Raw genomic sequence first — 12286 nt, forward strand, 5'->3', positions numbered from 1 at the left:
ACCGACGTCATTTGCTTAGACGTTAACGTAAATGGCGTCCAGCGCCATTCACGGACGTTTTACGCAAACGACGTAGATTTTGAAAATTTCGACGCGGGAACGACGGCCATACTTAACATTGGCTGCGCCTCATAGACCCAGGGGCAACGTTACGCGTCGCAAAGGCTACGGAAACATCGTAAATTCTCTGCGTCGAGCGCGCCTACGTTCGGGAGACGTCGTAATTTGCTAATTTACATAAGCGACGGGGAAAAAGGCGTCGGCGACACCTAGCGGCGGAAAAAAAAATGCATTTAAGATCTGACAGCGTAAGAGCCTTACGCCTGTCAGATCTAATGGGTCTCTATGCGTAACTCATTCTAAGAATCAGTCGCATAGATACCCGGGGCCAGATTAGGACTTACGACGGCGCAAATGGTGTTGCGCCGTCGTAACGCCTTTGAGAATCTGGGCCTATATGTTTTTTGTTGCACTATATATTTTTTCTACTCAATAAAATTCATTGTTTTTTCCATAGTGTTCTAATTTTGGTCTTCTTTGGGGGAAGTTTTTCTCTCGTTTTGTTGTTATTTGCGCTTGACCATTAGAACTGCATCCCCTGTGGATGAAGCTGGAATATTTTCATTAAATTATTTTCAGATATATTATTATTGTTAAAATTCTTTTGATTTGGTTGATCCAGGCTAAAACCACATTTTTTGTATATGCGGATATATACACAATGGGCTGGATTCAGAAAGAGATACGACGGCGTATCTCCTGATACGCCGTCGTATCTCTGAGTTCCGACGGTCGTATCTATGTTACACATAGATATCCCTAAGATCCGCCAGGTGTAGGTGTTTTACACCGTCGGATCTTAGGCTGCAATTCCATGCTGGCCGCTAGGTGGCGCTTCCGTATTTTTTAGGCAAGGAATATGCAAATGAGGATTTACGCCGATTCAGAAACAAATGACCGCCCGGCGCTTTTTTTTTTACGTCGTTTGCATTCGGCTTTTTCCGGCGTATAGTTACCCCTGCTATATGAGGCGTAGCTAATGTTAAGTATGGCCGTCGTTCCCGCGGCGAGTTTTGAAATTTTTCGTTGTTTGCGTAAGTCGTTCGCGAATACGGATGGACGTAATTTACGTTCACGTCAAAACCAATGACGTCCTTGCGACGTCATTTAGAGCAATGCACACTGGGATATGTACACGAACTGCGCATGCGCCGTTCGTAAAAAACGTCAATCACGTCAGGTCAACACACATTAACATAAAACACGCCCCCCTTCCACATTTGAATTACGCGGCCTTACGCCGCAACACATACGTTACGCCGCTGTAACTAAGGGTGCAAGTTCTTTCTGAATAAAGAACTTGCGCCACAAAGTTAGAGCGGCGTAACGTATCGGAGATACGTTACGCGGGCCGGACAGATACGCCATTGTATCTGAATCCGGCCCTGTGATTTTAGTAATAAACTGACCTTTAATAACAGTATTCTATTCCATCCCAGAGCAGGCGGTCGCGGGCCACATCAGAGGGCTCCACGGGCCACTGGTTGGGCACCCCTGTTTTTAATCATGTGTCCAGGTTTCAGTCCGCCTGAAACCCAGACACATTATCCAGACCGGGCTGTGGCTCCCCAAGTAATGAAGATAGTTACACACAAATCTCTTTCTATAGAAAAGAGAGGTTGTCACCATATCAGGTAACACCGTGTAGTGGCCACATCTCTAGAATGTAGAACAAAGAACTGTACCCCCTTAGGTGGGACTTTAAAAGCCACTGACACTGTGATGCGTAAAAAAACAATATTTTATTACATAGAAACTGTCATGAGACAAAAATACAAATATTAAAACCATGAACCATACAAGATGATATGCATGTAACCAACAAAACAAACACAAACTGTACAACAGAACATATAACTGCAATGACACTGTAACTCTCCAGTGAGCGGTGTACCCTGGTACCCGACGCGTTTCTGGTTAAGCACCTTCATCGGGGATAACAAGCAGGGAGTATGGTCAGCAAACATTTACACTCTAAAACAATAATAAAAGAAAGAAAGAAGAATCTCTTTCCGTCCGGGAGCTGCGGGCCCCTGTCTGGGGGCAGGTTCAGCACCACTGGGAGGCTGGGCGGTGGTGTCAACAAGAGCATTTTGGCCAAACAATGCGCGCTATATGCGCCGCATAACTACTATCCTTGGGGCACCCAAAGATGTCCCAGGTCTTTTATAATCCCATAGTGTATACTACAAAAAAAAATTGCCCTGTGCCGCTAAAGTATTCAGGTTTGGCTTGAAGAAAAGGTGGCAACCCTAAAATACAGTCTGGTACACAGGTGGTTAATTAACCACTTCCATACCAGGCACGTATACACCTTCCCGCCCAAGCCAATTTTCAGCTTTCAGCACTGTCGCAATTTGAATGGCAATTGCGTGGTCATGCTACACTGTACCCAAACAAAATTGGCGTCCTTTTTTCCCCACAAATAGAGCTTTCTTTTGGTGGTATTTGATCACCTCTGCCATTTATTTTTTTTGCGCAACAACTAAAAAAAGACCGAAAATTTTGAAAAAGATTACGTTTTTATTTTTTTCTGTAATTTTATTTGTAAATAAGTACGTTTTCTCTTTCAATTACGGGCACTGATATGGTGGCACTGATGGGCACAGATGAGATGGCACTGATGGACATCGACAAGGTAGTACTGATGGGCACAGATGAGGTGGCACTGATTGGCGGCGCTGGTATGCGGCACTGATGGGCACACATAGGCGGCACTGATGGGCACACATAGGCGGCACTGATGGGCACTCATGGGCGGCACTGATGGGCACTCATGGGCGGCACTGGGCACTCATGGGCGGCACTGGGCACTCATAGGCGCCACAGATGGGCACTCATGGGCGGCACAGATGGGCACTCATGGGCGGCACAGATGGGCACTCATGGGCGGCACAGATGGGCACTGTGGGGTGGCACTGATGGGCACTGGGGGTGGCACTGATGGACACTGTGGGGTGGCACTGATGGACACTGTGGGGCGTCACTGATGGACACTGTGGGGGGGCACTGATTTACTTGTTGCCAGTCAGTGCCCATTTGTGGGCACTGATTGGCATCTTTTTTTTTTTGCATCTTTTTTTTCCCATTTTTTTTTTTTTCAGACTTTTTTATTTATTTTTTTTGGACTTTTTTTTTCCATTTTTTTTTGTTTTGCCCTTCCCTGGTGGGCATCCCTGGTGGTCCATGTGGCGATCCGAGGGGGGGCTGCGCTGATAAACAATCAGCGCGAACCCCCCCTGTCAGGAGAGCCGCCGATCTGCTCTCCTCTACTCGCGTCTGTCAGACGCGAGTGAGGAAGAGCCATCGACGGCTCTTCCTGTTTACATCGTGATCAGCCGTGGTTGGACACGGCTGATCACGTGGTAAAGAGTCTCCGTGAGAGACTCTTTACCGCGATCGGTGTTGCGGGGTGTCAGACTGACACCCCGCAACAACGATCGCTGCGATGCGCGCCCCCGGGGGCGCGCAGCGGCTCAGAATCCTGAGGACGTCATATGACGTCCGGTCAGGATTCTACAACCACTTTGCCGCCGTCAATCTGTCATTGGCGGGCGGCAAGTGGTTAATGGTCATTCCGTTCTGTGAATTGTCGGCACATTTCATCAAAGCCCAGGAGAAGCATAAACAAGTGCTTTTAGATGTTTTTATTTTTAAAAAAGGTTATTACATTCTGCTGAAGGTGAGGGATTTACAATAACCACTTGCCAGGCGGAAGATTTACCCCCCTTTATGAAAAGGCAATTTTTTGTGTTATTTTAACTGGCAATTGCGTGGTTATGCAATGCTGTACATAAATAAAATGTATGTCATTGTCTCCCAGAAATAGAGATTTCTATTGGTGGTATTTGATCAGCTCTGGGATTTTTTTATTTTTTTTGTGCTATAAACAAAAAAAGGACAGACAATTTTGAAAAAAAATATATATATTTTACTTTCTGCTATACAACATAACGAGCTATTAAGCCATAATTTACTTGTATCACAAATTTAACCAGTTAAGGGCCAGGCCTTTTTCTGACTTTAGTTGTTTACAAGTTGAAATTTGTATTTTTTGCTAGAAAATTGCAATATTTTATGTAACACTGTATTTGCGCAGCGGTGTTTCAAATGCAATTTTTTGGGAAGAAATACACTTTCATGTATAATGTGAAAGATGATGTTACATTGAGTAAATAGATACCTAACATGTCATGCTTCAAATTTGCCACGCTCGTGGAATGGCGACAAACTACGGTACGTAAAAATCTCCATAGGCGACACTTTACATTTTTTTACAGGTTACCTGTTTAGAGTTACAGAGGGGGTCTTGCACTAGAATTATTGCTCTCGCTCTAATGATCGTGGCAATACCTCACATGTGTGGTTTAAACAATGTTTACATATGTGGGCGTGACTTACATATGTGCTTTTGCAAGCAAGCTTGAAGGGACAGGGCTAGGGCTGCAACTAACGATTTTTTTTTATAATCGATTAGTTGGCCGATTATTGTTTAGATTAATCAGTTAATCAAATAATGGCCTAAAAAAAAAAAAATTGAATTTTTAATTTTTTTTGGACCAATTTGTTGTTGGGCAGGTTACAAAACACAAATTGCCGCAAAAACACATCACATGCTTTTCTGCAGCTTCTCCATTGAAGTATATTGAACAAAAAAAATAAAAAATAGCACAGTTTTGCGTTAAAAAGTCCTCGCCCTTTCCAAATACGCAGCAGCTGAAAAAAAAATCATGGATGTGAACGTGTCCCATAGGAAAACATGTAACTGAACTGTAGAGTGTTTCTGCAAAAAGCAACAAAAAACACAGAGGTGTGACCCCGGCCTGAGAGGTTTAGTAACATAATGGGGTTATCGCTACTGTAAGGGGTTCATTTTTTTACTGTGGGACAGTGAAAGTAATATTTACAGTAGCGATTTTTCTTTTTTGTACTATAAAGCAGGGGTCATCAACCCCCGGGTCGTGGCCTTACCACAGACGGCATGACAGAGACAGGCGGCTGGGATATAAGCGCCGGGTGGATGAGATAAAACGAGCGAACGCTCGGGCAAGCAGAGATGACAACATCTCTCTCCGCACCTCGCATTGCTGCTCTTTCAGCCTCAATGTCAGAAGTGCACGGGGATCAGAGAGATTACATCTTTCACCGCCCCCCCCCCCCCCCCTGCATCACCACTCTTCTGCCTTCACACGGCACCCACCACATGGACTAGTGCTACCACCAATGCAGTGACAATTTGCATCTGGTGGCAGGTGATGTGACAAGTGACATTCCGTAACTTGTGGCAAGTGACATTCCGCATCTGATGACAGGCAACGTGGCAGGTGTCGTGGCAGGTGACATTCCGCATCTGGTGGCAGGCAACATGGCAGGTGACGTGGCAATTGACAATTCACATCTGGTGACAGGCAACGTGGCAGGTGATGTGGCAAGTTATATTTTGCATATTGAGGCAGGCAGCGTGGCAGGTGACATTCTGCATCTAGCGACAGGCAGCGTGGCAGGTGATGTGGCAAGTGACATTCCGCATCTGGTGACAGGCAATGTGGCAGGTGATGTGGCAAGTGACATTCCACATCTGGTGACAGGCAACGTGGCAAGTGACACGCTCAGGGCTTCCATGGATTCTGCATTATGAACTGCATTATGAACTATTTCATTTATTACTACAATGTAATAATAGAAATAATGCGCTGACAAATTGCCCGCGAAAAATTGTTTACCCGCCGTGTGCCAACCCCAACCCCCGCCCTGGGCCTTGGCACAATTTTCGTCCACGCAGTCGGTCCCCGGTGTCAAAAAGGTTGGGGACCACTGCTATAAAGGGCTAATTTTAGTTTTTTTTAACCCCATTATGTTACTGGTCAATTAATTGATTATGAAAATTGTAATTGATTAATTTCATCATCGATTAGTTGTTGATTAGTTGTTTCGGCCCTACTTTGGTTTCTCCATGTTTTACAAGACTTTGAAAGAGATCCTGTGAATGCAGCTGCCACCTGCTATTCTCATTAACAGAGCCATCATTTTCCTGAAGTAACTCGTTTCTCTGGTATATTTTGTACCCTTTTCTACCCAAACAGGCTTTTCCAGGCCTCACATCACTTGTGTGCTAAAAGCCTCCTAAAATGCTGTACAGCGCAATTTGTGCCATCAAATAGACTTGTAGAACAAGTTGTTACAGAGCCTCCAGAGTTTTACATCATCCCATCTAAAACAGGTCAAAAGTGCATCAATCAACACAAGTGCCTACAGGCCAGCTACTTATCTTACCTTGTCTATTGGATGAAACATGGATTAGGGCTCTTTCACACGGGCGGCCTGTTCAGGTCCACCTGCCAGTTTTTTAGGCGGACCTGAACGGGCGCTCCGTGCTCCTCTATGGAGCCGCGGATGTCAGCGGTGACATGCCTGCTGACATCCGCTCCGATCTGCCAAAGTGTGATGGAGGAAAAACCTACTTTTCCATCTGTCTGGCAGATGGGATCGGGTGAACACCGACAGACGGTCCGTGTTCATCCGATCCCCCCATAGGGGAGAGCGGAGAAAAGACAGGGCGGTCCCTGCACAGTGTGCGGGGACCGCCCTGTCATCCGCCGGCTCAGCGGGGATCAACAGAGCGATCCCCGCTGAGCAAGCGGAGGTTCACGGGGCGGATCATTACTGATCCGCCCCGTGTGAAAGGGGCCTTAGTGAGCCTTAAAATTAAGGACGATCTTGTGGTAAAATTGCTGCTGGTCTGATCAGGAAAGAATTCCCAAAAGCAAAAGCCGAAAACGGAAGAGATTAAAGGTTGGTGATATAATATATCTAATATCTAAAAATTATTTGAAAGGAAAAAAAAAAAAACTTGTTCCTTTTTATCCGGCCAATCGATTTCAAGCGGATAGAAATTTCTTAGCATGCTAAGAAATCTATCCACTTGAATCGTGTCCAGCGGATTGATCCGGTCGTCTGTACAGACTCACCGGATCAATCCGTCCGCTCCCATCCCTCGCATGCGTCGTAATGATTCGACGCATGCGTGGAAGTAGTTACCTTTCATCGTCACGGCGACTGCGCGACACGTCACCGCGGATGTATTCCGCGCGGATTTCGATCTGATGGTGAGTACAGCCATCAGATCCAAATCCGCCAGAGGATGTATCCGCTGGAAACGGTCCGGCGGATTCCAGCGGATATCCTCTGGTGTGTACGGGGCCATAGACAGAGCGATTCCCCTATCAACACATTGTTGATAGGGAAGTCCCTCCTGTGGAGCCATTGTGTGTTCCATCAAATCTCGGTGATGGGGGCGTGTTTATGTAAATACATCGTGACCCGACGTAAACAACGTTTTTTTTTAACTGCGCATGCACCGTCCGTGGGGGTATCCCAGTGCACATGCTCGAAATGAAACCGGAACAAGCCAATGGTTAAGACGGTGACGTCATTCTACGCAAATCCCTATTCGCGAATGACTTACGCAAACGACGTAAAAAATTAAAAATGCGAGGCGGGAACGACGGCCATACTTAACATTGAGTACGCCACCATATAGCAGCTTTAACTATACGCCGGAAAAAGCCGAATGCAAACGACGTAAAAAAATGCGCCGGACGTACGTTTGTGGATCGCGGTAAATAGCTAATTTGCATACTCGACGCGGAAATCGACGGAAACACCACCTAGCGGCCGCCGAAAAATTGCATCTAAGATCCGACGGCGTACTAAGACGTACGCCTGTCGGATCCATCTAAGATGCCGTTGTATCTTGTTTTGTAGATACAAAACAAAGATAGGACGCGCAAAATTTGAAATTACGTGGTATTAATAGATACGCCGGCGTAATTCTTCTGTGGATCTGGCCCTTTTTTTTTCTAGACCCTTAAAAACGTCATTTTTTAGAACCCGAAAAACGGTCGTGTGTACGCGGCATTAGACTGTAGCACTACACTTCACTGTTTATCACCTTAAAGGGGTTGTAAAAAATGTTTTTTTCTAAATCGGTTTCTTTAAGCCAGTGCATTGTTGGTTCACTTACCTTTTCCTTCGATTTCCCTTCTAAATGTTTTTTTTCTTTGTCTGAATTTCTCACTTCCTGTTTCTCCTCAGTAAGCTTTTCCCCATCATCCGAGCCAATCTGGCTGGGGGTTAGTCAGCCAGAACAGCTTATTGAGGAGGAACAGGAAGTGAGAAATTCAGACAAAGAAAACAAAGAAAAAAAAACATTTAGAAGGGAAATCGAAGGAAAAGGTAAGTGATCCAACTTAAGGACTGCCTAATGACGATATATACGTCGGCAGAGCGGCACAGCTGGGCATAAGCACGTACAGGTACATCCCCTTTAAGAGCCCAGCCGTGGGTCGCACGAGCCGCCGGTGGCGCACTCGCAACCCGGTCATGAGCTCCGTGACCACGGACACGATCGCCGCCGGTGTCCCGAAGCTGAAGAACGGGGAGAGGTAAGTGTAAACAAACCTTTCCCCGTTCTTCCTAGTGAGAGTGTCACTGATCGTCTGTTCCCTTGATGAGGATGGGTCCCTGACTCAAATTCAGGGAACAGCTATTTTGCCTGCTGGGCCAAATTACAGAAGCAAGAAATGAGACACTGCTTGCTTCGAATCCCCGTGCCAAGAGAAAGGGGCGGTTACCTTTATTGGCTTTTTAAAGACAACATGACATCATACACATGAGCACAATTGATTGGTTCAGTCTATACACGGTGGTTTCTCCTTGCAAGTCCATTATTGGCACAAACAGTCCTCGTGTCATACAGGGTCCTTACACCCAAGTTCACAGGGGCTTTCTTCACTCAGAGCCATATTTGGTTCCTCAGTGAAAGAAGGAGGAGGAGGGGTGACATCTGTTTGGTATTATTAGTTCCCTTTGTCTCCATTTCAAGCTGAGATATACGTGTAACTGGAGCGCTACCCTCGAAGGAGCCGCTGGTTTGCCTTGGGATTGGCGTATTAAGTTACCTCAATGTTGTCTAGGGGTGCAGTTTGAGAACAGAGTATTGAGCGAATGTCCAGACAGTGAATAAAGTTTTTTTCCAATGCTTTAATTCCAGGCCAACACAGCCAACATCAAATAGGAAGAAAAGGTTGATGAAGGAGAAGAGAACCTTGCAGTATCAGGCCTGGATAATAACCAAGCAATCCTGCTCTCAATAGTACCAAATTGCAGTTCGTCGCCACTCCAGCCAAAGTGGGTGAAGTGCCCCCCGAAAGACTTCTGCCACAAGCCTGGCAGCCGAAGCGTCACTTTAGATTGCTGGGAGGAACAGATCTCTCTCACAGACCCGGCTCTAGGGCCTCTGCCACAGGCCTATTACTTTGGATGAGCTAAATGGACAAATTGAGCGAATCCTCCCAGTAGACTTACGCATAAGTCAAACAGGGTCACCGATTGACAGCTGCAACATACCTGTCAATATCTTGGTGACCAGATCCCCGATGGTTCGTTACAGTCTCCTGGATAACCCGCTTCTGGGTTCTCCCTGAGCCGATCCCCCACCGTACAGCCCTCAGCTTAGGATCTTCCTAGAAAAGTTGGGGACCCAGTATGTCACTGGGGCTCCCTTCTCCATCAGGATGGAGCTTTGTGTAGAATGCGACTCCGGCCAGGTGGGCCACGCCAGCGGGGTCCATGGATGCGCGCACCCTAAAGGTAGATGCCGCACCTGGAAACGGGACCCCGCGAAGACTCAATAAAGATGGCGTCTGCCACAGATATACCCCTCCCCAGCATGCTCCGTGAGGGAAAACTTCTCTAATTGGCTGCTGGGGAGAGTCGCTCTGCCAGAACCCCTCTAGCGCCACCTGTTGCCCAGAGGTGGAGACAACACCTCTGGAGCGCAGGCTGACCTACAGGACATTTCACACTTTTTCACAGTAATCAGTGCATTTTTATAGCACTGATCGCTGTAAAAATGGTCCCAAAATGGTGTCAAAAGTGTCCGCCATAATGTCGCAGTCACGATAAAAAAAAAAATGCTGATCGCCGCCATTACTAGTAAAAAAAAATATTAATAAAAATGCCATAAAACTATCCCCTATTTTGTAGACGCTATAACTTTTCAATCAATAAACGCTTATTGCTATTTTTTTTTACCAAAAATATGTAGAAGAATACGTATTGGCCTAATCTGAGGACATTGTTTTTGTTATATATATATATTTTTGGGGATATTTATTATAGCAAAAAGTTAAAAATATTGATTTTTTTTCAAAATTGTCGCTCTATTTTTGTTTATAGCGCAAAAAATAAAAACCACAGATGTGATCAAATACCACCAAAAGAAACCTCTACTTGTGGGGAAAAAAGGACTTCAATTTTGTTTGGGAGCCACGTGGCACGACCGCGCAATTGTCAGTTAAAGCGACACAGTGCCGAATCGCAAAAAGGGGCCTGGTCCTTTAGCAACAAAATGGTCTGGGGCTTAAGTGGTTAAAGGAACCTATTTAGAAAATAAAAAATTAACCTTTAGAACCTCTTTAATCCCAAAAAGACTGCCTCCAAGACTTGTTACACTTTCACTTCACTGTTCAGTGTATGTACTTGATGAGCACAGATTGACTAATCACCCACATTTGTTATAGATCTGGGTCCAGATTCACAAATAACTTACGACGGCGTATCTCCACCTACGCCGTCGTAAGTCCGAATGTGCGCCGTCGTATCTTTGCGACTGATTCATAGAATCAGATACACCTCACTGTTGCCAAGATTTGAGTGGCGTAAGTCTCCTACGCCGTCGTATCTTGGGGTGCATATTTACGCTGGCCGCTAGGGGCGCTTCCGTATATTTCCGCGTTGAATATGCAAATGAGCTAGATACGCCGATTCACGAACATACTTGCGCCCGGCGTATTAAAATACGCTGTTTACGTAAGGCGTACGACCGGCGTAACTTTACCCCTCATAAAGCAGGGGTAAGTCATGTTAAGGTATGGATGTCGGAAACGTCGGAACAGCATGGTATTTTACGTCGTTTGTGTAAGTCGTACACGAATGGGGATGGGCGTAGGTTACGTTCACGTCGACTAAGCATTGAGCCGGCAGAATTTACGGAGAAAATTCAACGTGATACGGAGCATGCACGCGCATGCGCCGTTCGTTAGGCGCGTCATTTACGTGGGGTCACGATTCATTTCCATACAACACGCCCCCTACCAGCCTACTTTGAATTACGCGGGCTTACGCCGGCCCATTTACGCTACGCCGCCGTAACTTAGGGAGCAAGTGCTTTGTGAATACTGCACTTGCCTGTCTAAGTTGCAGCGGCGTAGCGTAAATGGGATACGCTACGCCCAACTAAAGATACGCCATTGTATCTGAATCTGGCCCCAGGTATGTTGTGCAAATCATTTTTGATTGTAAGGATCTGTTAGTTGAAGACTTAATTTGCACATTTGGTTTACACTGCCACCTTGTGCTCACCCTTATTATTGCTTTTTTCTTTTTTAGTACGTTTATCATTTTGTGACACATTGGTTACACTTTAGTTCAACAACAGCGCAGCATCAATTATTATATACATTTTCACAGTTCAACCATAACATTATGACCACCCACCCAATATTGAATAGGTCCCCCTTTTACTGACAAAACAGCCCTGACCCGTCAAGTCATAGACCCCAATGTAACATCCACATAAGTAGGAGGAAATAAGGCTTCCCAGTAGAACATTCCCCAAAGCATCACACGGCCTCTGCCAGCTTGCCTCATCCTGCATCCTGGTGCCATCTCTTCCCCAGGTAAGAGACGCACACGCACCCGGACATACACAAGATGTGACAGGAATAATGTGACTCCTCAGTCCTGACCACCTTCTATTGATCTGTGCTCCAGTTCTGATGCTCACGGCTGTGGACACAGGTCAGCATTTGCACCCTGACCGCTCTGCGGCTACACAGCCCTCTATACAAACTGTATGTGTATTCTGACACATTTCTATTAAACATTAACTTTTTTAGCAATTTGACCTCCAGTAGCTCTTGTTTTGGATTGGATTACACAGAGCCGCCTTTGCTCCCGATGTACATTGAAGTGGAAGTTCTGCTCTTCCTCCTCTTCTACTTTTGGAACATCTTTATTTTATTGGAGTGTGAAGTACCTAATTTTGACAGGTACCCACTCCTGCTTGAAGTGTCTAGGCAAGTGGTCCCCAAACTGCGGCCCGGGGGCCAGATGCGGTCCTTTGCTTGCTTTTACCTAGCTCTTGGGGCCATAATTGCTCCCC

Source organism: Rana temporaria, chromosome 10, assembly GCF_905171775.1.
Source record: "Rana temporaria chromosome 10, aRanTem1.1, whole genome shotgun sequence".
Taxonomy (NCBI): domain Eukaryota; kingdom Metazoa; phylum Chordata; class Amphibia; order Anura; family Ranidae; genus Rana; species Rana temporaria.